General features: G+C 32.2%; 1 pseudogene; it reads right to left on the bottom strand.

The window, feature by feature from the left end:
* Positions 1-6,211: 6,211 nt before the first annotated feature.
* LOC120176801 lies at positions 6,212-24,079 on the bottom strand (annotated as a pseudogene).
* Between the last annotated feature and the right edge of the window lie 11 nt (positions 24,080-24,090).

Below are 24,090 nucleotides of genomic sequence, written 5' to 3'. Positions count from 1 at the left end.
CCATTAAACAAAAATAACAAGTAAAAGAACCGTAATCCTAGTGATACATGCATCACAAGGCTCACATCAAAGGAAGAAGTAATAACTCTTCCAAATGATCCACTCGTCCAAGCTTTGGAAAAGAAGGCCAGAACAACAGTAGACTTGCGATGACTTTTTGAATGGGATCCTGATCTTATTTGGTCAACATGTATCTGAAGATACGACCATATGTCTCTTAGCTTTCCAATGGTTATTGAATCACATCAATTCGATATCGAGAACTCAAAATACGTCCATTTTAGCGAAGACAGCGCACATAGAAAATTCTATACGAGATTAATACGTGATTTTGTAATTGTTACGAATTTTCAATATTCTTATTGATTATTTGTAATATAATTTAATATAAGATGATGCATTATCTTTTAAGATTAGATTTATTATTTTATTAGGAATTAAGGTTGAGTTAAAACATTTATTTTATTAGGAATTAGAGTTAAGACATGTTTAGATTGTTATTATTTTATTCATTAGTTATTTAGGACTTTTAGAACTCATCCCCTATATAAAGGAGGCTTCATTCAACTTTGTAAAACATATTTCTTTGATTAATAATACAACGAGAGTTCATTTTTGCAAGTGTTGATTGCCTTGTGCCTTCGAAGCTTCTTCTCTTGGAGTTCTTTCAAGTTATTGTGAGGGAGATTAATTTTCACACTCCAATTTGCCTTTTCATCGCGACTAGGAGGGTTGGTTAGAGTCATATTATCGATTTTACCTTTTCATTACGACTATGAGGGTTCAATAGAACACTTAGAGCCATATTATCGAGTTTGCCTTTTTCATTGCGACTAGGACGGTTTGATAGGACACGTATCCATCTATTTTTCACAAATCCATCCTCACCATCATTATCTTTACTATTCACCTTCATAAGGGAGCCACCTTCTACTATCCATCCCCCTTTGTTCTTCATCGAATCTAGAGCTTTCTAGGTTTGATTCATCAAGAAGAGCAACATTCAATAATTTGTCACCGCTTACCTATCAATTGGTATCAGATTTAGGTCGATTCTTGGAAAGAAGCAAGTAATTTTGCTTATTCTTGCACACAAAACTGTCAATGTACCCCAACGGAGCTAGTTCGCAAAAGATTCATCGTTTCAGGTTCTTTTTGTTTAATTTTAATTTAGATTCAAATCATTCTTGTTAGTTTGCTGTTTTTCATAAAAAAAAGGCTGAAAAATAAAAAAAAAAAAAAAAATCACAAATATTCAAAAACTAAAAACGAATGAATTTAAGTATGATTTTATCCAGATCTCATATTCATCCTAAGAGTAATCTCCATTCCAAAATTTACCCCATTCAAAGTTCATTAGAGCCTTCAAATACATCGTTCAAGTTTCATCGGCAAATTCAGTCTAGAATCTTGTCGAATTTCTTGAAAATTCTATAAGAGGAATTTTGTGGTGAGAATTTCCAAATTGAAACTAAATATATTGAAGATCATTCACACAAAAAATCAGAAGTTTCAAAGATCAATAACACCTTCGAACAAAGCGATCATGAAAAATACACTGTTTGAGGACTCACCGTTCAACAGAGTCTACTGGATAATACTGAAGGTATTTGGTTCTGAAATTTGCAAGTGGTTTCTAAACAAATCGAACGACATTCAAGAAGTTTTCCAAAATTTTTCGACATCGGTAATCCCCTCAAAAATGTTGCTGAAGTTGACCCAGCGTTTTCTAGGTTTCTAGTTTGTTCTTTTTTTCTTTGACTCTTAGTGTTTTAGGTTCTTTTGTTTTCCTTTTTATTTTTCTTTTACATTATTTAATACATTATCTTCTTGTGTTAGTAGGACTGAAGAGTTTGTATAATTCTTCCTTCTTTGCATTCTCATTCTCTTGGAGTCTAACCTTTGTTTGGCCTCTTAGAGCTTTTAAGTTTTTCTTATCGCCTTTGCTAGTAATCAAACTCCGATACAAACTGTGGAAGACTACTTGGTAAAGTGAGCTTTAAAGAGTACATGATCGACTTACTTGCTTCTCCCTATGTTACTTTCTTGGAGAGACTTGTGACGTTTCTTGCTTTGTTAAATTTTCTTGCTTTTATTTTTATTTTACGTTAAAATTTTCTTTTGAGTGTTATAATTTCAAGATGGGCGATAATAACAACAAGACACTTACGACTATCTTAGCCACACTTGCAAGACTCACGAATCTGTTTGAAACAAGATTTAATGAACTTAACAATACCATGAGAGAAAGACAAGAACCACAACTGGATCTACCAAACCAAAATCCAAGACCAGACAATGTTAAACTTTTGATACCCATACGAGCACAACCACACTTCCAAGCACCAGAACTCTTTGCAAAACTAAAGTTCATGATCCCGTCTTTCAAATGAGATAATGATTCGGACAAGTATATTGATTAGGAAGGAAAACTTGATCTCTTTTCACATTGTTGGGACTGTCGGCGCACCCCATGGCGCAGCAGAAACAAAACTCGACGGTCTCACCAGCAATCAAGTACGAAAAACTAAAATCGAGAGGAAGAGATACAAATACTTACAGTGGGTTCCTTGAAAAACAACAAAGACAACAGTGAATACTGGTGGTGTAGATCGGTTCGAATCGTAAGCCTCCACGAAATCACATCTCAGCCTCTACTCAGTTCACCCGATTGAGAGCAATTTTATTTTCCCCCAAAACTGTTTTGAGAGAAAATGGCTGAAGGTTTTTGTGTGTGTTCTCCCAAAACGACTGCTAGACCTAACACACCCTTTTATAGCCAAGTTACCCTAATCATATTAGGTTTTTTATTATTTCAAATTAATTAAATCTATATTTAATTAATTGGAATTTAATAATCCTTTTTTATCTAAGTTACCCTAATCATATTAGGGATTTTATTATTTCAAATTAATTAAATCTATATTTAATTAATTAAATTAAATATTCGGGATTATTAAAACATATACTTATCAATCCTAGGGTGTGACCCTGTAGGTTCTTGTAACGTTAGCAGTAATTATTAGAAAAATTCTAATATTACATACAATGAGTGACATCTAGCAATATATCATTGTCACCAAAGTTACAAGAAAATATGATTCGACATATCATCTTGGTGATTAACTCTTTTATGTATTACATCCTTATGTCCTTTATATCTAGAATAGGCACAAGTCTTGGAATAGTCACACTTGTATAGCACATCTATTGTTTCTTGATATCTAGAGTAGACTTTAATTAACGAATAGTTTATGATATCTCATATCAACTTATTCGAGCATGGCCATGCGTTTCTAGTCTTACTCAATCAAGTGGATGTGATATATTTCCTATTATGTAGGAAGGACAAATCCTATCTTAATCATACACACCCACTACTTATATTGAGATATATTCAATAACAGCCTTTATAGAGCAACCATTTACGGAGTTTGTTTAGCTGCATCAAAACATACAACAATATATGTTAGGATAGTATTGATCTTAAGTCTGAGGATCATACATATAGTCATCACCATGAGCAATGTTATGACTGTCACATAATAATCCAAGACATATACTCATGATGGGTCAATCCATTACATTGTTCTCTAACAATATAATCATGTATCAATTCTGACATCTCTATGTCAATGACAACTCTTGTCATCAATCAATAACATGCTAGTCTTAAGCGTATTATTATTGTCCATTCCCATAATAATACTTGACTAGGGATCTTTTAATAATAACAATTATGTCATTGTATGGACTTTATTATCTTCCAGTTTATGTTAAACACATATATATAACTGAAAATAATAGTGGCAATGCCTTTATTCAATAAAATCGGTAAATAAAAGTATTATTACAATCATCATATGATTGGTCTTTGGGCATACTCTAACACGCATACCATGACTGCCCCCAAGCTGAACAACTTCCGCTCATCACCATGAAATTCAAGGATATGCTCACACTTGGTGGATGCAAACAAGGAAAAATATCGAGAACTTCCAAATTCAAGCAATCACTTATTGGACCAACCTCAAACAAACGTGAGGAACCAATTCCTACTGATACATTATACACGATAAGTTAAACTACGACTACAACGACTTCGACAAGGTAGAAGTTCAGTTGAAGACTACTACAAGGAGATGCAATCCTTACTCAATAGGGCTAACATAACCAAAGAAGAAGAGGACACCTGGTCAAGATTCGTCGTCGGCTTGAACTTAAACATCACTGATTGTTTTTACCTTCATGGTACGAAAACCTTGAAGATACACTAAAAAGGAAATAAGAATCGAAGAAAAAATCCAAAAAAGATTCCGATTCAGAGAACATTACCAAGGTAATTCATCCTCTTACCAAGGTAATCTTTCAAATCCTTCCTCATCTTCTACTCCATCTTCTCTAAAAAAGACGACATATGACAAATCAGACAAGAAAAAACAATGACCTGCAAATAATGACACACTTTCAGCACCTAAAGATCAAATGAGAATTTGTGAGGAGGTAGGGAATGTAAAAAAAGAAAAAGCTGAGAAAGAGGCAAAAGCAAAAGAGGTCACTAGTTACAAAAGCCAAAAGAATAATGGCTCATGGGAGGTAAGTGAACCTAATTGTGAGAAGAAAATAGTGACTCAAAAAAATTGAGAGATAACCTTCTTTACAAAGTGCCTTACATCCTTGTTCGCTTGAGGGAATCAATTGTTTCAATTTCTAACATTAACAAGGATTTGCCTAGTGTTTTTTTATCTTTTTTACAGGATTTTTGAGAAGTGTTAGGTGATCCACCTGACGAATTACCAATGGAAAGAAGAAAACAACACCAAACCAATCTAATTCAAGGTTCTATCTGTAATACCCCCAACTCGTATCCGACTCAAATCCGAATTTGAGGTGTACCATCAACTTTCAAAATCTTTACTTATACAAAATAATGGAAATTTCCCATTAAAAGAAAATTTCATATTATTTCAAAATAAAAGCTTACAAACTTATCAGAGCATATACAATTCAAATCGTTTATCTTACATGTCAACTACATTTCAAATAACAAATACATAAATTATTGTTCTGATCTGATATCCATAAGGGAGAAGCTGACCTGTCTTGCTCCTCTAAGCTTCTCTTCTTGCTTCTGAGAGCCTAATTCATATAGCTCATATAATTTCATTCATAATCACATAATTCAATTATATCATACCCACATGCATTCACATAACTTCCTTTAAACATACCAAATATATCATTAACTCATCTCACTCAATATCATTTCACATGTAGTTTCCTAACTTATCCCTGTATAGATTATATAACATAAACAAGTAATCTCATAAGTCCTATAAGTAAATATTATCTTGAATTTATACCGATCATGTAACTTATACCCTCACATATAATTTGTATAACTTATTTCACATTATTCATATCACTACTAGAAAAAACCCCTTTAATGGCGCGCATTGTGCATCATCTATGGTGCATATGACACACAAATACACGTCATTGAAGCCACCATCATAAATCTCAGATGACACGTAATTGTGTGTCATAAATCTATGACGCGCATTTATGACACGTATTTATGACGCGCATTTATGACACGCATTGTACGTCATTGAAGCCCCCGTCATAAATGAAGATGACACACATTTGTGTCATAAATTTATGACACGCATTTATGACTTGCATTTATGACTTACATTGCATGTCATTGAAGCACACATCATTAAAAAAGATAACACACATTTGTGTGGCGTGATTGTATGTCGTAATATATATATATATATATATATATATATATATATATATTGTAGATTGACAAATAATCAAACTAAATCACATTTAATGTCTCATAATACTAAATATATATATATATATATATATATATAAGCAATCCATTTGCATACAATATATTAACATTAAGTTATAAAAAATATTGTAATCATATATCGATACAAAATATCACGGCATAATAAAGTTTACCACATAAGATACCCATTCTTTGCGAATATCATAAATGTCATCATCCGTGTATTCTTCCTTCCCATCGCCAACATAAGTAAAAAATATGAAATAAGTATATAATTTATACTTATTTAAAGTGAAGTATATAACTATCAAAGAGTACTAAAATGACAAAAAACGGCCAAGAATCCCAAAAAAATGAGAAGCAGGTTCAACATATAGCACATAAGCTTCCAACTACATATTGTAATTATTTTTCAGACAGAAATGTAACCCAAAAATGTGTTGATGCCTGAACCTTTGAGAGATATTCAATAGTAGCCTTCCCTGGCCTTATATTTGGTATCCTGGCACCCATCTTATTCAGTAATCTGCTATTTCATTTGGGAAGTTGGCCTGCACAGGAGTTTCCACACAAACAGCAAACAGAAAGAAGCAATGAGTAGTGGATAAACTAATAGAAGCCAGAATTGCAGAATTCTTCAAAAAAAACACATCATATAAACAAATTCAACGATTGATTATTATATTTAAAGATTAGTCCAATGTATACAAATAGGAAAATGGAAGAAATTTAGATAGCAATAGCACACAATAAGCATGTAATCATCAGAAACTTAGAATCACAGAGGTTCAAAAGCACTTACAATGTCAAAGATATTAAATAGAAAAACAAAAAACGCATATATTGAATAGTAAACCCATGGTTCTGCTCTAACAGATGTTGCAGGGTTCAATATCTCCTTAACATGCTCCTAAAATGGTGAACCAAGGATACTGCTAATAATGCAATGTGTTAAGATCATTTTGGGCATTCAAAAAAAAGATAGCTTTAAGGTAAGTCCGTAGGATAAGACAAACAACAAACCCAATATATGTAATGCATCAAAAAAATATTGCCCCAAAAATGTGAATAGAATAGATGATTCAAAATAAGTTTTTAAATCACATCAGGGAACAATTACCTTGCAATAATACTTGGAAAAGCCAATAGATAAGTGGTAGTGAGAACAGGTTGCATTCTTGATGGATTAATAATAAAAGGAATATAGGGTTCTACTTTAGTGATTGGGGTATCTTCCCTGTCCAACACACAAAACAAAGAAAATACGACATTGAGAAAGAATATATAACCATTATTATAAGTTAATAAACAAACACTGAAAGTTAAAAATCTCCTTAAATGAATTCAACAATAGTCCTAGTTCATATAAAATTAGTTACTTCTCCCTGCTCGGATTAGCCATGAAGTGTATTATCTATGCTGCACAAAGAAGAATTGAAACCAAAGCCTATGTCTCTCCACCAAATGCATCTAATGTCTAGGTAAGTGGCACTAACTTTACCTTGCAGCAGATGCTAGTTTAAGCCCATAGTATTGCAGCTTTATTTTCCTATAACCCTCAGTTACAACAACTACCACATGGTGACTATAGTAAAAACACCTAATCCAGTATGCATGTACGACCACCAACTCATGACACTTCCTGTAGATGCAAGAAACCAATAATGATGCACATTGAAAAATGCAGAAGACGCGTATAGTTAATGTCCACATCTACAAAAAACCAAGGTCGTTGTAGTTGAGCAAATAATCACTAGTGTAGAGATACAATTTTCACACCACTTTCCTCACCTTCCTATGACCCATATACTGAATTACTTTCATTAAAATAGCTACACAATGTACTCTTTACAATGAAACCAAATTTTGGCACCACAACTTCAGGCTGCCTACCTAATCAAACTTAATTTGTTAATTAACAACCGCTTAGGATATTTTACTTATTACTAATAAGAATTTTGCATGGAAAAAAGAAATTATGAAATCATTTTTTTACTTTTAAAACATGACAGTTTTTGAACTAAAAAGTTATAATTCTGACAAAAGCTCCACCCAACTTAAGAAGGCGACCTTAGTCAGCACATATGGCATACCTGAGAGCATACCTGAGAGTTGAGTCAACATCTCATACAACGTATCTGTGTATCCAGTCAATATTCCAACACATATAATTAGAGATGAACCTTGACCTGAAACACAAAAGCAGTGAATTAAGAAGGCCACATTACTCAAAACATCGCAGTAATGTGCAGCTTCATCACTTTCAAAATGTAAGAAAACATGATCTTTAAAAAGCACGCCAATTTTATATGAACTTTCCTTGACTTTGGACAAGGTGAAACGCTGAAACTTTTAATGAATTTCTATAACTTCTATAATCATGGATAAAAGCATATTTCTCCTCTCAAGGTGAACATATGAGAAGAATATCACAATTTCCTATTATTTCCTCCAATCCAACATAAGGTCTCTGCACATCGAATAAAATCTTTTGCTTAAAGCTCTATTTCCATAGTTTTCCTCATTATAGATTCTAGAGAAAATAACCACTAGCTTTACATTTATTCGGTCAGTTACTCAGTTGTTCTTATTAAATAAAAAACTTGTATGTAACAATTGAAATAAATAAGGAGTAAATGTAATAAGAATGATACCAAATTCGGATTCTGATATCGTATCACATATCTATGTCATAGTCATTGCACCATAAACCAAAAGTAAAGCAGTCACCATCACATGCTTAACCCTACAAAAACCATAAGAATTTATTTTACAAGTAAAAGCTCAAATATAAATGTTTAAGTTTTATTCCAGGAAAAGGCTGAATATGCGTCATATCCTGCCAATTTCTTGTGAGAAACAAAAGCATCAGAAATTGTTGTTTTCATGTTTATATTGCTAAAGTACCTGCAATTGGCTGCATAAATTGAACAAGGAAGAGAATAGCAATCAACTATAATAGCTTCTAGTATTGCAAAGCCAAGTGAAATCCGCCATCTGCAATGAAAGAATAATAGCATGCTTTGTAAACGTCAAGTAATATTTTCAAGAATTATACATGTAGCAAGGACTCGTCTCACTGCTTAAAAGGAAAAAATAGACACACATATATCTCTTAATCTTCTCGTGACCATCCAATCCCTTCTTCCGCAACTTCACTAAGGATGGAACAATATGGCAGAGTACATATTTTCAATCAATTCAAGAGAACACACATGAGAATGCATCAAAAATAAAATAATTCATAAAACAAAAGAAATTTAGGCCAAAGGCAAGATTTAATGGAGTATCTTTCCCTTGGCAAGAAAAGGTCTACACATCTTCTTTCTTTCTTTTTTTAATTTAAGTTAACAAATATGTCTACAAAGATCCTAGACATTGGTTTCCAAGACTAAACGAACAAGAAAAGTTTACAACCACTCCTAAATACACTACAGAAGACCAACACCACATAATATGAAGTGATTCCTAGTCCCGTACATTTATCCAATAACAAGGTAGTAATTTTATTCCAACTAAAAGAAAGTAACTACAGAACCCTAATGGATCATTAAACTCTAGAACATTGGCCAAAGAAGAACAACTAGACACATCATATAAGCTTTTTTAATACAGGAAATAACTTTTGGCCATTTTTACAATCATTTCGTCTTAAAAGAACATAGCAACCATCCTCAACATTTATCTATCTATCTACACTTAAACATAAAACATGAGGGTGGCAAATAGATTTCATAGCATGAAGTGTAGAAAAAAATATGGAATTTAAAAGTTTACACAATCATGTAAAACAAATCTTATATGACCAAAGAAAAATTACAAGCCTGCATAATTATAGATGCAATGATCTGAGGGTTGATACCAAGCTGAAAAAAATGACAGTTTAAGCTCCGCAGAAAAATCACCCAGATCATCTACCAAAAGTAAAATAAAAGGCCACAAATTTGTTATAGACAAAACTTAATCAACACTTACTACAAATGAAGATAAAACTCCATATAGCTTAAAATGAATGGAAAATGGTGCAAGTTTTTCTTCTAGATTGCAGAACTTACCAACAGACCCAGAGACAAGGCTAAGATATTCTTGAGGTATCAGCCTTCTATCAAAACCAGGTAGAGGGATGAAATATCCAACACGACTAATTACAAGAAGTACAGCTGTCACAAATAACCTCCGCCAATTCTCACTCTTAAAGAATGATTCCACCGCATTATTTAATACAGAACTCAACTGTACAAAGTTTAGAAACCTATTTCTAAAATATTTTGGTCTAACACGTGAAGTATCAATGTTATTAACAACATTGTAATCTGAAATATCAGCCCCATCATCCAAACTTGAACGAACATGTTCCAGATCTAGAGACTCAAGATGATGATTTAACATTGACATAGTCACTTCGAAACTGATCTAAAGAATTGCTCGATCATTCACTTCTTGTTTTTGAATGGAACAACATATTTGGCAGCACAAAATGGCTTCTACTTGAGTCTATAAATTTCATCTTAAGCACGCGGTGGGATCTGGTGTGCAATGGATGATAAAACCGTAGGTCACCAGCCACATATCCATCTGCGTACCAAGTATCTTTCCCATTAACACATCAAATTTAACATTGTATCTATCCCGCCAGCTCATTTCAGCTATAGATAAGTGCAACCAATTTAAAGATAGAAAAATTAAAATAAAATATTCGAGCATGCCTAACAACTCTCTGTCTCCATCAAAATTGTATTGTGGCTATTATTCAGCTTAAACATCACCTATTCTCCCGCCCCCCCCCCCCGGGAAATACTCAAGCTAAATGAAATTCCAAAATGGAATATAATTAAACAAAATAAAGAATACATATTTAGAAGCCTATAGTTCAAAGCATTTTCCACCTAAAAAATTATTAAATTCCTAGTTAGAACATAATCAACGAAGAAACAGCTCCTATTAACCAAAACCGCATTTCTCAAACAGAATACAAAAGCAAGTTAACCAAGTTCTTTCGAACTAAAGCCCAAATATCAATAATCTGTAAATTAAATCACTTAAAAGTCATCCACATATACCAAAACAGCCAACTGACAGAAACTCTCAAAAATCAAAACGGTACTCAACACTTCTTTGTTAATGTTCACTCATTTAACTTCTAAATTTTTCTAAAGAACCAAAAAAAGGAAGACTAACTTGGAATTTTAAGGGGTTTTGGCGATAAGAGGCTAGGGCTGAGGCGATGAAAGCCGAGAAGCATGCGTGCGTGATTTGATAAATATGAAAGGCGAGGAAGACTAATCGGAATGCAAAGAGAAAAAGGGGGGAAGCATACGTGCGTGAATTAATGGAAAGAGAAAAGGGAAACATAGGTTTAGTGTGAACTGATGATCGAGGAGGACTAGAAGCGGGAAAGCAAGCGTACGTGATGAAAATTATGGGGGGAAATTAAAAGATGACTTTTAAAGATGACACACAATGAAAAGTGTATTCGTGTTTTTGTTAAATTTTTTGGATTATGACTATTAAATATAACACATTATTTTAAGTCATAAATCATTCAGATTTTAAGAAACATGACATTTTTTATGACACATTTTTTACAAGTCATAAATTAGCGTGTGTCATTAAAGGTATATTTTCTTGTAGTATATACTAAGTTAATATATTTATTTAGTTCAACTTCCCATGACTCCTATATCATAGTTTCCTAAGTATATAAATCTTCCCTATATCACTTATCTTATAGGTTCGTATCATCTATTATGCTCAAGTCTCCTCATTAATATATTATTCTCATATTATCTTATAGTTTAATCTTATTTAATTTATCTCACTTCTCATTTAGTCATATAATTCTATTATAATGGTTCATATAATTGATCACATCACTATAAACTTGCCCAACTCATGTTCCTGTTGTGTATATAGCCTTTACACATGTTTACCTAGCTCATAATCACCTGCTTTATCTCATAATCATGTATTTATATAATCTTATAATTTAATATCATATGGTTTATAGATTATCCTCTTATGTTCACATATATCATGTATCATGTAAGGTCACCTATCATATGTTCATACAATTCCTTATGTCCCTATGGTCATATACATATTTATCATATCGAATAGATTCATCACCTTAATATGTATTTTCCCAAATCATGTAACAAATATAATCATATATAGCACATATGCTCATATTTATGAATTCATGCATACTACTATAAGAAGTAGACTCATTACAAGTCCTATTTCCATTAAACATCATATACTACTAGCATGCACTCACCTAGCCTCACTAGTCAATATCGTTCTCTTATCTTTTTCTCGATGCCTAATACTTGTCGACTTGTCTGAACTTTTCTCTCGATCGATATCTACACAATCATACATATTATATACATATCAGCATTCCAGTTATCATAATTCGATCCTTAATTTCTTAGACCAAAAGAAAGGCTTAATTTCATTTCCACTTGGAGTAGTATCGGTACCCCCGTAGGGTATCGATACTTCCCTAGCTGTGGTATCGGTATCATGCCTAGGTATCGATACCTATATTGCATTCTGAAATTCTCGTTTCAAAGATGGTATCGATATCGTCCTTATGGTATCGGTACCCCCTTGGTATTGATATTGTTCTTCAAGTATCAATACAACATGAATGCAATCCCTATTTTATTCTTGAAGTATCGGTACCTGGTGAATCCATACCGATACCCATTGCCTAGATTTTCCTTTTTAATCCTGAAAATTAACTCTTATTAGCTTAAACACTTCATGCTTTAATCCCTTTCATACTCTTAACTCAATTACACATACTTTAACCAATTTTTATTCATTCAATACATCCTTAACCTCAAAATCCCCTCTTCCATATGGAAACCAATAATCAAACCAAATTATCAATATGTTTTAATTTCAATTCTATCACTCCATATCTCTTAATTCCACTACTGACAATTCAAATTTAGTTTCAAATTCTACTTATCAACTCTTTTCCAATATTTCATTTAAAAACTCCTCACTTTTATCTCTCTAACTCCTTCATTCTTTGATTTAAAGTTAACTTAATCTTTCCTTTAGCTTAAGTATCACATAAGGATCATAAACAACCCTTAAATTCAACAAATAATCTACTAACAAGAAAACTCACCTTTGCTCTTAAAGTTCACGGCTGAAGAAGATGAATCAGAGAATTCTCTAGAAAAACTTTCCCTTAATCCTCCATTTTCCACGTGTATATAGCATAACCCATACCAATATTTAATTCATTAAATGGTCAAATGACCATTTTACCCTTTAATTCTTCTTTCTTTGATATTTAATCCTATACAAAATTTACAATATAAGTCCATACATTATTCAATTTATCTACTTTAATCACTAAATTCTAAAGTTTTATAATTTGGTCACTAACCCTGGTTTTGGGATATTACAAATCTCATCTCCTTTAAGAAAATTTGTCCTCGAATTTTCACTACACTAGTGGATGAAGATATTGTCTACACATATCTTATTCATATCCTCATGTTACCTTCTCAATTTAATCTTTCGTATTATCATTAATAACTTGACTTTCATTACTTTAATTTTTCAACTACCTTTTTCTCTTATACATCCATATTATGTCACTTATCATGTAGATAGTAACATCAATTCTTATCACTCAACATCATAATCAATCAATTTCCTCATCAATCTCTAATTGCCTTGCAATAATAACCAAACTTTTACTCCATCATCATTTAATTGTCTCTTAAACTTCCTTAATACATATAAATTATTCTTTATTTCTCTTACTACATCTACTTGAATAAGAAACATAACCTTAAATCTTCATCCAATATGGTTAAGGCATATACTTTACGAAATTAAATAATCTTTCCACATCACCTTACACACTTTTCTTATTCTATCTCAAACTTATAATCTATACTTCCATATAACCTTGTCATATCTGATTCTGTAAACTCCATTCTTTCATTTACTTATTCCATTATTTTCCATAAATCAAAATCTCCTTATAACATCGGTCATATCTTTTCTTTCATACTCTCATACTCTTTTAATTATACTTATCTCTAATTACACATTTTTATCATGTCATCATAACTCTGATAATCCTCTCTTTTGCACAAATCTTAATTCTTGTAAAATCCTTGTTCAAATCACAACACCAACATCTTTTTTTATCACCTTAAACTTTTCTATCAATCCTCAACTTACCTCAAACATACGGATCCTTATCTTCTTTACTATATCACATTCATATGATCAAAATATACAACCATATCTAAATCATTCCATACTTAATTAATTTACCCTGATATCATCTTCTAATCCTTTAACTCAAGTACACTTACTATCACATAACTTCGTTAATCAACACCAGTTCTTCCAATCTGGAACGTAAACCTTCATCGAACCTATTATATACATTCTTTTCATTCGAATTAACCCATCAATAATTTATTTAACTTATCAAATCCACATCCTTTCTCATACACTATGCAATTTCCTTTGCTCAAACTCAACATTCCAACTTCCTTTGTCTTGTAAACTAATCACCGATGTACACATTCTTAAACTCTTCCGAAATAATATCCACATTAGTTAATCCATTTTAAATATTTTTTCTTCTTCAATTTACATAATTTCTAATAGAACTTTTAATCCATTCCACCACTTTCATATCTTAATTTCATATCTATCTTTAACTCCTGATTTAAGTGAGTCTGACTTTCATCAGATTTGATCTTTCAACATGAATACAACTAATTGAAACCAAGTTTGTAGTTGAAAATCCTAATCTATGTCTCTCTTCGATAGTAATGATTTCTACGCAATACTAATTCTCTTAATCCTTCTGAGCTCTCTAGATCTTTAACACAATTAATCACTTCTTGAAAAGGAACAATTTCAACACCAATAATACTATTTTAGTCTAAGAGCAAGCCCTCCACACATCACTTACATATTATTTTCATTTAGATTAGCTTCACAACAATTCACTCAACTTATCAAACTACACTCTTATTAATACACATTACAATTCTCCTGTTTGAAACTCTAGCTTCATTTGTCTTATACATTTTTCACTGATGTACTTATTTTTTAATTCTTCTAAAAATTCTAACAACATCCTTTGATCTTTTAATGTTCTTATGGTGACATTTGCCACTATATTCTATTTTATCCATGTAATAACGAAACTGCTTCATATAGCTTTTCCGATTCAAAACAGTAGAGACCCTCTAACGCTATTCTAACTTGTTTTCAACTTTTCAAAAATAACCTTCGATCTTTAAGGCACTTTATGATGTGTCTGCTCTTCATCCTACCTTCCAGGGCAGGTGAATTGCTACCACCATCAGGTTCACCTCTGACTTTTCTTCGAAAATTCTCATAATCAATTTTTACTATGTCATACTAATCTTATTCTATTAGCAAGACAACATACTCTTTTCACTATCATATCAGAAATTTTCCACTTTGTGTTGGCATGTACACATTCTAAAACTCATTTGACTTTGGTTTAAGCCTAGAACTGGCTAAACCTAGAACCGACTAAACCTTAGCTCTGATACCATTAATATAACACCCCCAACCTGTATCCAACCTGGATACGAATCCAAGGTGTCACATCAAGTTTTAAAATCTTTACTTGTTCAAAATAATGGAAATTTCCCATTAAAAGAAAACTTCATATTATTTCAAAATAAAAATTTACAAACTTATTAGAGCATATACAATTCAAATCGTTTATCTTACATGCCAACTACATTTCAAATAACAAATACATAAAATATTTTCTATCTGATATCTATAAGGGAGAAGGTGGCTTGTCTTGCTCCTCTAAGCTTCTATTCTTTATTCCGGAACCTATGAGTGAAACACTCACACGCTAAGTCGATGACTTAGTGAGGCATATAAACTTATAATTGAAACTCTAGTTTCTGACAATGCATGAACACTTAATACGAGTATATCATGCACACATCTATCCTTTTATATTACAAGTACACACATACACATATATCATAATATTTATACTTAGCTTTATTATTAATCTTTTTATTATATGATCTTGTATTTACTAGGTGTGCACATCATATATCATATGGATCAATTCGTAAAGAATCAAACATATCATCATACAGTTTCTATAATTCATCTCACATCACATAAGCATATACAACATATATATATATATATATAAGATATTTATTGTTATCTCTGTCTTAGCCCATGTACACATGTGAGAACTAAAGATATGTGAGTACATTAAGGTTGTGCACCTATGTTGTCACCACATCTCGTATAATTTCACTGAGTGGCATATGAAGTCTATGTCCCGAAGAACCTATCCATATATGTCCTAAATGACATAGGTAATCATGTCCATATGTCCCGAAGGACATAGGTAATCTTATTCATATGTCCCGAAGGACATAGGTAATCCTCGACTCTTGGCATGTCAACTATACCTCTAGCTCTCATTTCACATAACATGGGCATTTGCTTTCATATCATTTCCCATATTCACTTATACATGTCACATTGCTTATTACACTTATTATGTGTTCATATAACATGTATGTCATTACCATCTCTTGTTCACTTGTGTTTCCCATATATCACATATACTTTCTCTTTCATATCCTGTGTACATTATATAACATAAACAAGTAATCTCATATGTCCTATAAGTAAATATTATCCTGAATTTATATCAATCAAGTAACCTATACCCTCACATATTACGTCATATAACTTTTCTGTTTCAAAACAGTAGATACCCTCTAACCCTATTCTAACGTGTTTTCTACTTTCAAAAATAACCTTCGATATTATAAGGCACTTCCTGATGTCTCCGCTCTTCATCCTGCCTGGCCAGGGTAGGTCAATTGCTACCACCATTAGGTTTACCTTTCACTTTTCTTCGGAAATTCTCATAATCATAATTCTATTATATCATACTAATCTTATTCAATTAGTAAGATATCATACTCCTTTCACTATCATATCAGAAATTTTCCACTTTATCTTGGCATGTACACATTCTAAAACTCCTTTGACTTCAGTTTAACCCTAGAATCGGCTAAGCCTTAGCTCTGATACCATTAAATGTAATACCCCAACCCGTATTCGACCCGGATCCGAATCCAAGATGTCACATCAACTTTCAAAATCTTTACTTGGGTAAAATAATGGAAATTTCCCATTAAAATAAAACTTCATATTATTTCAAAATAAAAGTTTACAAACTTACCAGAGCATATACAATTCAAATCGTTTATCTTACATGCCAACTACATTTCAAATAACAAATACATAAAATAATGTTTGATTGATATCCATAAGGGAGAAGCTGACCTGTCTTGCTCCTCTAAGCTTCTCTTCTTGCTTCCCGGAACCTACGTGTGAAACACTCACAAGTTAAGTTGATGACTTAGTGAGGCATATAAACTTATAATTGAAACTCTAGTTTCTAACAATGCATGAACACTTAATATGAATATATCATGCATAAACATCTATCATTTTATATTAAAAGTACACACATGTACATATATCATAATATTTATACTTAGCTTTATTATTAATCTTTTTTATCATATGATCCTTTATTTACTAGGTGTTCACATCATATATCACATGGATCAATTCGCAAAGAATCAAACATAACATCATAAAGTTTTTATAATTCATCTCATATCACATAAGCATATACAACACATATATATATAAGATATTTGTTATTATCTCTGTCTTAGCCCATGTACACATATGAGAACTAAAGATATGTGAGTACATTGAGGTTGTGCACTTATGCTATCGCCACAACTCGTATAATTCCACTAAGTGGCATACGAAGTCTATGTCCCAAAGAACATGTCCATATGTCTCGAAAGACCTGTCCATATATCCCGAAGGACCTGTCCATATGTCCGAAGGACATAGGTAATCCTTAACTCTTGGAATGCCAACTATACCTCTAGCTTCATTTCACATAACATGGGCATTCTCTTTCATATCGTTTCCCATATTTACCTATACATGTCACTTTGCTTATAACACTTAATATGTGTTCATATAACATGTATGTCATTGTCATCTCTTGTTCACATGTGTTTCCCATATATCACATATACTTTCTCTTTCATATATCTCATGTCATATCTCACATCTTGTGATTATGTAAACATATTACTTATTTTCATATAGATCATATCATTTCATTCATAATCACATAATTCAATTATATTATACCCACATGCATTCACATAACTTCCTTTAAACATACCTAATATGTCATGTAACTCATCTGACTCAATCTCATTTCACATGTAGTTTCCTAACTTATCCCTGTATAGATTATATAACATAAACAAGTAATCTCATATGTCCTATAAGTAAATATTATCCTGAATTTATATCGATCATGTAACCTATACCCTCACATATTACTTCATATAACTTTTTTGATTCAAAACGGTAGATACTCTCTAACCCTATTCTAACGTGTTTTCAACTTTCAAAAATAACCTTCGTTCTTATAAGGCACTTTCTGATGTGTCCACTCTTCATCCTGCCTAGCTAGGACATGTCAATTGCTACCATCATCAGGTTCACCTCTCACTTTTCTTCTAAAATTCTCATAATCAGATTTCTACTATATCATACTAATCTTATTCTATTAGCAAGACAACATACTCCTTTCACTATCAGATCAAAATAATCCACTTTATGTTGGCATGTACACATTCTAAAACTCCTTTGACTTCGGTTTAAGCCTAGAACCAGCTAAACCTTAGCTCTGATACCATTAAATGTAACACCAACCCGTATTCGACCCAGATCCGAATTTGAGGTGTCATATCAACTTTCAAAATCTTTACTTGTGCAAAATAATGGAGATTTCCCATTAAAAGAAAACTGCATATTATTTCAAAATAAAAGTTTACAAACTTATCAGAGCATATACAATTCAAATTGTTTATCTTACATGCCAACTACATTTCAAATAACAAATACATAAAATAATGTTCTGGTCTAATATCCATAAGGGAGAAGCTGACCTGTATTTCTCATCTAAGCTTCTCTTCTTACTTCCCGAAACCTACGTGTGAAACACTCACAAGCTAAGTCGATGACTTAGTGTAAACTTATAATTGAAACTCTAGTTTCTAACAATGTTTGAACACTTAATACGAGTATATCATGCACAAACATCTATCATTTTATATTACAAGTACACACATGCACATATATCATAATATTTATACTTAGCTTTATTATTAATCTTTTTATCATATGATTTTTATGTACTAGGTGTGCACATCATATATCACATGGATTAATTCGCAAAGAATCAAACATAATATCATACAGTTTTTATAATTCATCTCATATCATATAAGCATATACAACATATATATATAAGATATTTGTTGTTATCTCTGTCTTAGCCCATGTACACATGTGAGAACTAAAGATATGTGAGTACATTGAGGTTGTGCACCTATGCTATCACCACAACTCGTATAATTCCACTGAGTGGCATATGAAGTCTATGTTCCAAAGGTCATGTCCATATGTCCCGAATGACATAGGTAATTCTCGAATCTTGGCATGCCAACTATACCTCTTGCTCTCATTTCACATAACATGGGCATTCTCTTTCATATCATTTCCCATATTCATCAATACATGTCACTTTGCTTATAACACTTATTATGTGTTCATATAACATGTATGTCATTGCCATCTCTTGTTCACTTATGTTTCCCATATATCACATATACTTTCTTTCATATATCTCATGTCATATCTCATATCTTGTGATTATGTAAGCACGTTACTTATTTTCATATAGCTCATATCATTTCATTCATAATCACAAAATTCAATTAAAACATACCCACATGCATTCACATAACTTACTTTAAACATACCCAATATATCATGCAACTCATCTGACTCAATCTCATTTCACATGTAGTTTCCTAACTTGTCCATGTATATATTATATAACATAAACAAGTAATCTCATATGTCCTATAAGTAAATATTATCCTGGATTTATACGTATCATGTAGCCTATACCCTCACATATAATTTGTATCACTTATTTCACATTATTTATATACTAAGTTATTCTATTTATTTAGTTCAACTTCACATGACTCATATATCATAGTTTCCTTTAAGTATATAAATCTTCCCTATATCACTTATCTTATAGGTATAGGTTCCATGCCTAGGTATTGATACCCATATTGCATTTTGAAATTCTCGTTTCAAAGATGGTATCGATACCATCCTTATGGTATCAGTACCCCTTGGTATCGATATTGTTCTTCAGGTATCAATACCTCATGAATACAATCCCTATTTTACTCATGAAGTATTGGTAACTGATGAAGTAGTACTGATACCCAATGCACATATTTTCCTTTTTAAGTCCAAAAATTCATTCTTATTAGCTTAAACACTTCATGTTTTATTCCCTCTAATATTCCTAACTCAATTACACATACTTTAACCAATTTTTATTCATTTAACACATCCTTAACCTCAAAATCCCCTCTTCAATATGGAAACCAATAATCAAACCAAATTCTCAACATGTTCTAATTTCAATTCTATCACTTCATATCTCTTAATTCCACCATTTACAAGTCAAATTTAGTTTCAAATTATACTTATCCACTCTTTTCCAAGATTTCATTTAAAAACTCCTCACTTTTATTCTCTCCTAACTTCTTCATTCTTTGATTTAAAGTTAACTTAAGCTTTTCTTAAGCTTAAGTATCACCTAAGGATCGTAAACAACCCTTAAATTAAACAAATAATCTACTAACAAGAAAACTCACCTTTGCTTTTAAAGTTCACGGCTGAAAAAGATGAGGAAGAGAATTCTCTGGAAAAACTTTCCCTTAATCCTCCATTTCCCACGTGTATATAACATAACCCATACCAATATTTAATTCATTAAATGATCAAATGACCATTTTGCCCTTCCATTCTTCCTTTTTTGATATTTAATCCTATACAAAATTTATAATATAAGTCCCTATACTATTCAATTTATCTACTTTAATCACTAAATTTTGAAGTTTTATAATTTAGTCACTAACCCTGATTTTGGGATATTACACCATCATACCTCGTCAAACATACAATCTCAAAGAAACCAAAGAGTTAGATTTGTTACAAAAATGCTACATACAGGAAAGCCTTAGTCGTGACGCCATCTTAATGACGAATCATGATTTGAACAACTCCACAGGCTTTATAGTTTGTGCAGAGGGAATCCATGTAAATGATGAAAAAGTGAAAGCAACACGGGACTGGCCCATACCATCTTCCATCACCAAGAGTTACCGAGTGGTGCTAGTTGACCCTCCTGACAGGTTACCACCTGAAAGCCCTAATCACTATGCCATATCAATCAAGAGTTACGATTTATGAGAGTCCAAAGGTAAGTATTTTATTACTTATTTTAATGATATTGTAACATACTTCTTCTACTTTTTACAAGGTAAGACTCTTGAAGTTGTCACCCATACTAAACACAACTCCTTTAAGTGCGTCAAATACAGAGGTAAGCAAAGCACAGTAGACGATGCACAAACACGAAGGTTCTGCAGTCCATAAATCTCCTCCCGAGACTTCTTAATTCATGAACCACACTTAGGAGACTTAAAGGATTACTTTAACAAACCAGTCGACATGTTTTTTAAACATTCATTCTCACCACACACGAGTAAAACCATGGAGAGAATATCTGAAGCAACCATAAAGAAAGCCAACAGTAGCCGACGCCATGTTGAATTTCAACCTAAACATCATATTACAAGACTTGTATGCAAAAGAGGATTTCAAGACTACAAGAAATAAGTTCCTACAAAGAAGAAACCTCGACTAAAATGCATAAAGATACATCACATTGATCCTGGTAAATGTTTCACGAGTTTTCCTTTCAACACATCTAATTCTCTTTCTCTTGGATTTCTATATTCGAGGATGAATCCTTTTGAGGAGTGGGGGAATGATACATGCACTAGAGTCCATAATGATAATACATGCTTCTTTGGACTAATGTTTCTACTTGAACCTATTAGAAGAACAAAGTCTCGAAGATTCAAAGCATATATTCGGTAAGCATAATGTGAATTAATCATTAAACGATTCTAATGTTGCTCCTTTTAATGTTTCTGATTCGATGTCGAATCTTTTTGAAGAAAGAAAGGATGATACATGCATCACAAGGCTCACATCAAAGGAAGAAGTAATAACTCTTCCAAATGATCCACCGTCCAAGCTTTGGAAAAGAAGACCATAACAACATCATACTTGCGAAAACTTTTTTAATGGGATCCTGATCTTATTTGGTCAACATGTCTTCTAGAGATACGATCATTTGTCTCTTATCTTTCCAACGGTTATTGAATTGTATCAATCCGATATCGGGAACTCAAGTCCATTTTAGAAAAGATAACGCATGCAAAAATTCCTATCGAGATTAATACGTGATTTTGTAATTATTATGAATTTTCAATATTTTTACTGATTATTTTTAATATAATTTAATATATTTTATTATAAATTAAGGTTGAGTTAAAACATTTATTTTATTAGGAATTAGAGTTAATACATGTTTAATTTGTTATTATTTTATTCATTAGTTATTTAGGACCTTTAGAACTCATCTCATATATAAAGGAGGCCTCATTCAACTTTGTAAAACAGATTTCTTCGATTATAATAATATAGGATGATACATTATCTTTTAAGATTATATTTATTATTTTATTATAATTAAGGTTGAGTTAAAACATTTATTTATAGGAATTAGAGTTAATACATGTTTAATTTTGTTAGATTTTATTCATTAGTTATTTAGGACCTTTAGAACTCATCTCATATATAAAGGAGGCCTCATTCAACTTTGTAAAACAGATTTCTTCGATTAATAATACAACAAGAATTCATTTTTGCAAGTGTTGATTGTCTTGTGCCTTCGAAGCTTCTTCTCCTAGAGTTATTTCAAGTTCTTGTGAGGGAGATTAATCTTCACACTCCAATTTGCCTTTTCATCGCGGCTAGAAGGATTGGTTAGACTCATATTATCGTGTTTGCCTTTTCATTGTGACCAGGAGGGCTCGATAGGACATTATCCATCTATTTTCCACAAATCCATCCACATCATCAATCATCTTTATCGTTTACCTTAATAAGGGAGATCTTTTGATTTCTTTATTATCTTATTTCATTTTTCAATTTATTTATCTTTTGTTTATCTTATTCTAATCTTGTTGCCTTGATTCCAGCACCTAAAAAACCCTAAAGAATCATAGTTGTTGCCACCACCTTCCCCTGTTCATTCCTTTGTTCTTCATCGAGTCTAGAGCTTTCTAGGTTTGATTCTTCAACAAGAGCAACGTTCATTAATACACCATCGCTTCCCTATCACCTAGAAATTCAAAAGGAGAAGGATTTATATTCCACATCGGAGTTGGATTTCAAAGCCGGTTGATGCTGAGTTTTGGTGAAGTTGAAGAGGATCAAAGAGAGGATTCTTCCGATAAATGCTCTCTCTATATCTCCCCTTCAAATTTGCTTCCTTTTTCATGTCTTCTCCCTCTTTATTCTCTCCCCTTCACTCCCTTTTATATCTGGGTTTTTATTAAATGTACGTAATATAACTTTCCCCTTAATCATGTGATAGGTTTACTTTTGTTTCCTTGTTAAGCATATTTTCTTATAGTTTCTGCAGCCTTATCATTGAAAAACTGGGAACAAGATAAGCATCGAGTCTTTGAAGGTTGAACTAGCTGGTTTATACTATTTGTTGCTTCCTCTAGAGAAGAGTTCAACATGTAGGGTTTATTTGTCAAAATTTACTTGTTTCTTAGTTTAACAATTTTGGGTGGGTGAGCACAGTAGTTTGCTAGAAAGTATTAGTTCTCTACATTAGAGTTATTGAGATTGCTACCTACCATTACTTTTTCCCTTTACTCATCATTGGTCATAATAACTGCATTGTTCCTCTTATTCAATTATGTTTTGTTCTTTCCAGAACGCTAACTGTTCAGTTAATTGTCTTATTAGGTTTGTTTCCTATCATTCAAAACCTGGAATGTGGCGGAAGACCTCTAGAATCCTTTGAAAACTTTGACTCTCTTCGGAATCATCTGAGGAAGCTTCCAGTTGATGTGCTGACCAGTGGTATGTATAGCAATTGGTTTTCGTTATCTGAAGCAATGACCTCATCTCATATTTTC

Source organism: Hibiscus syriacus, unplaced genomic scaffold (assembly GCF_006381635.1).
Source record: "Hibiscus syriacus cultivar Baekdansim isolate YM2019G1 unplaced genomic scaffold, ASM638163v2 tig00003403_pilon, whole genome shotgun sequence".
Taxonomy (NCBI): Eukaryota; Viridiplantae; Streptophyta; class Magnoliopsida; order Malvales; family Malvaceae; genus Hibiscus; species Hibiscus syriacus.
This window is presented reverse-complemented; position numbering and strand designations above follow the sequence as displayed.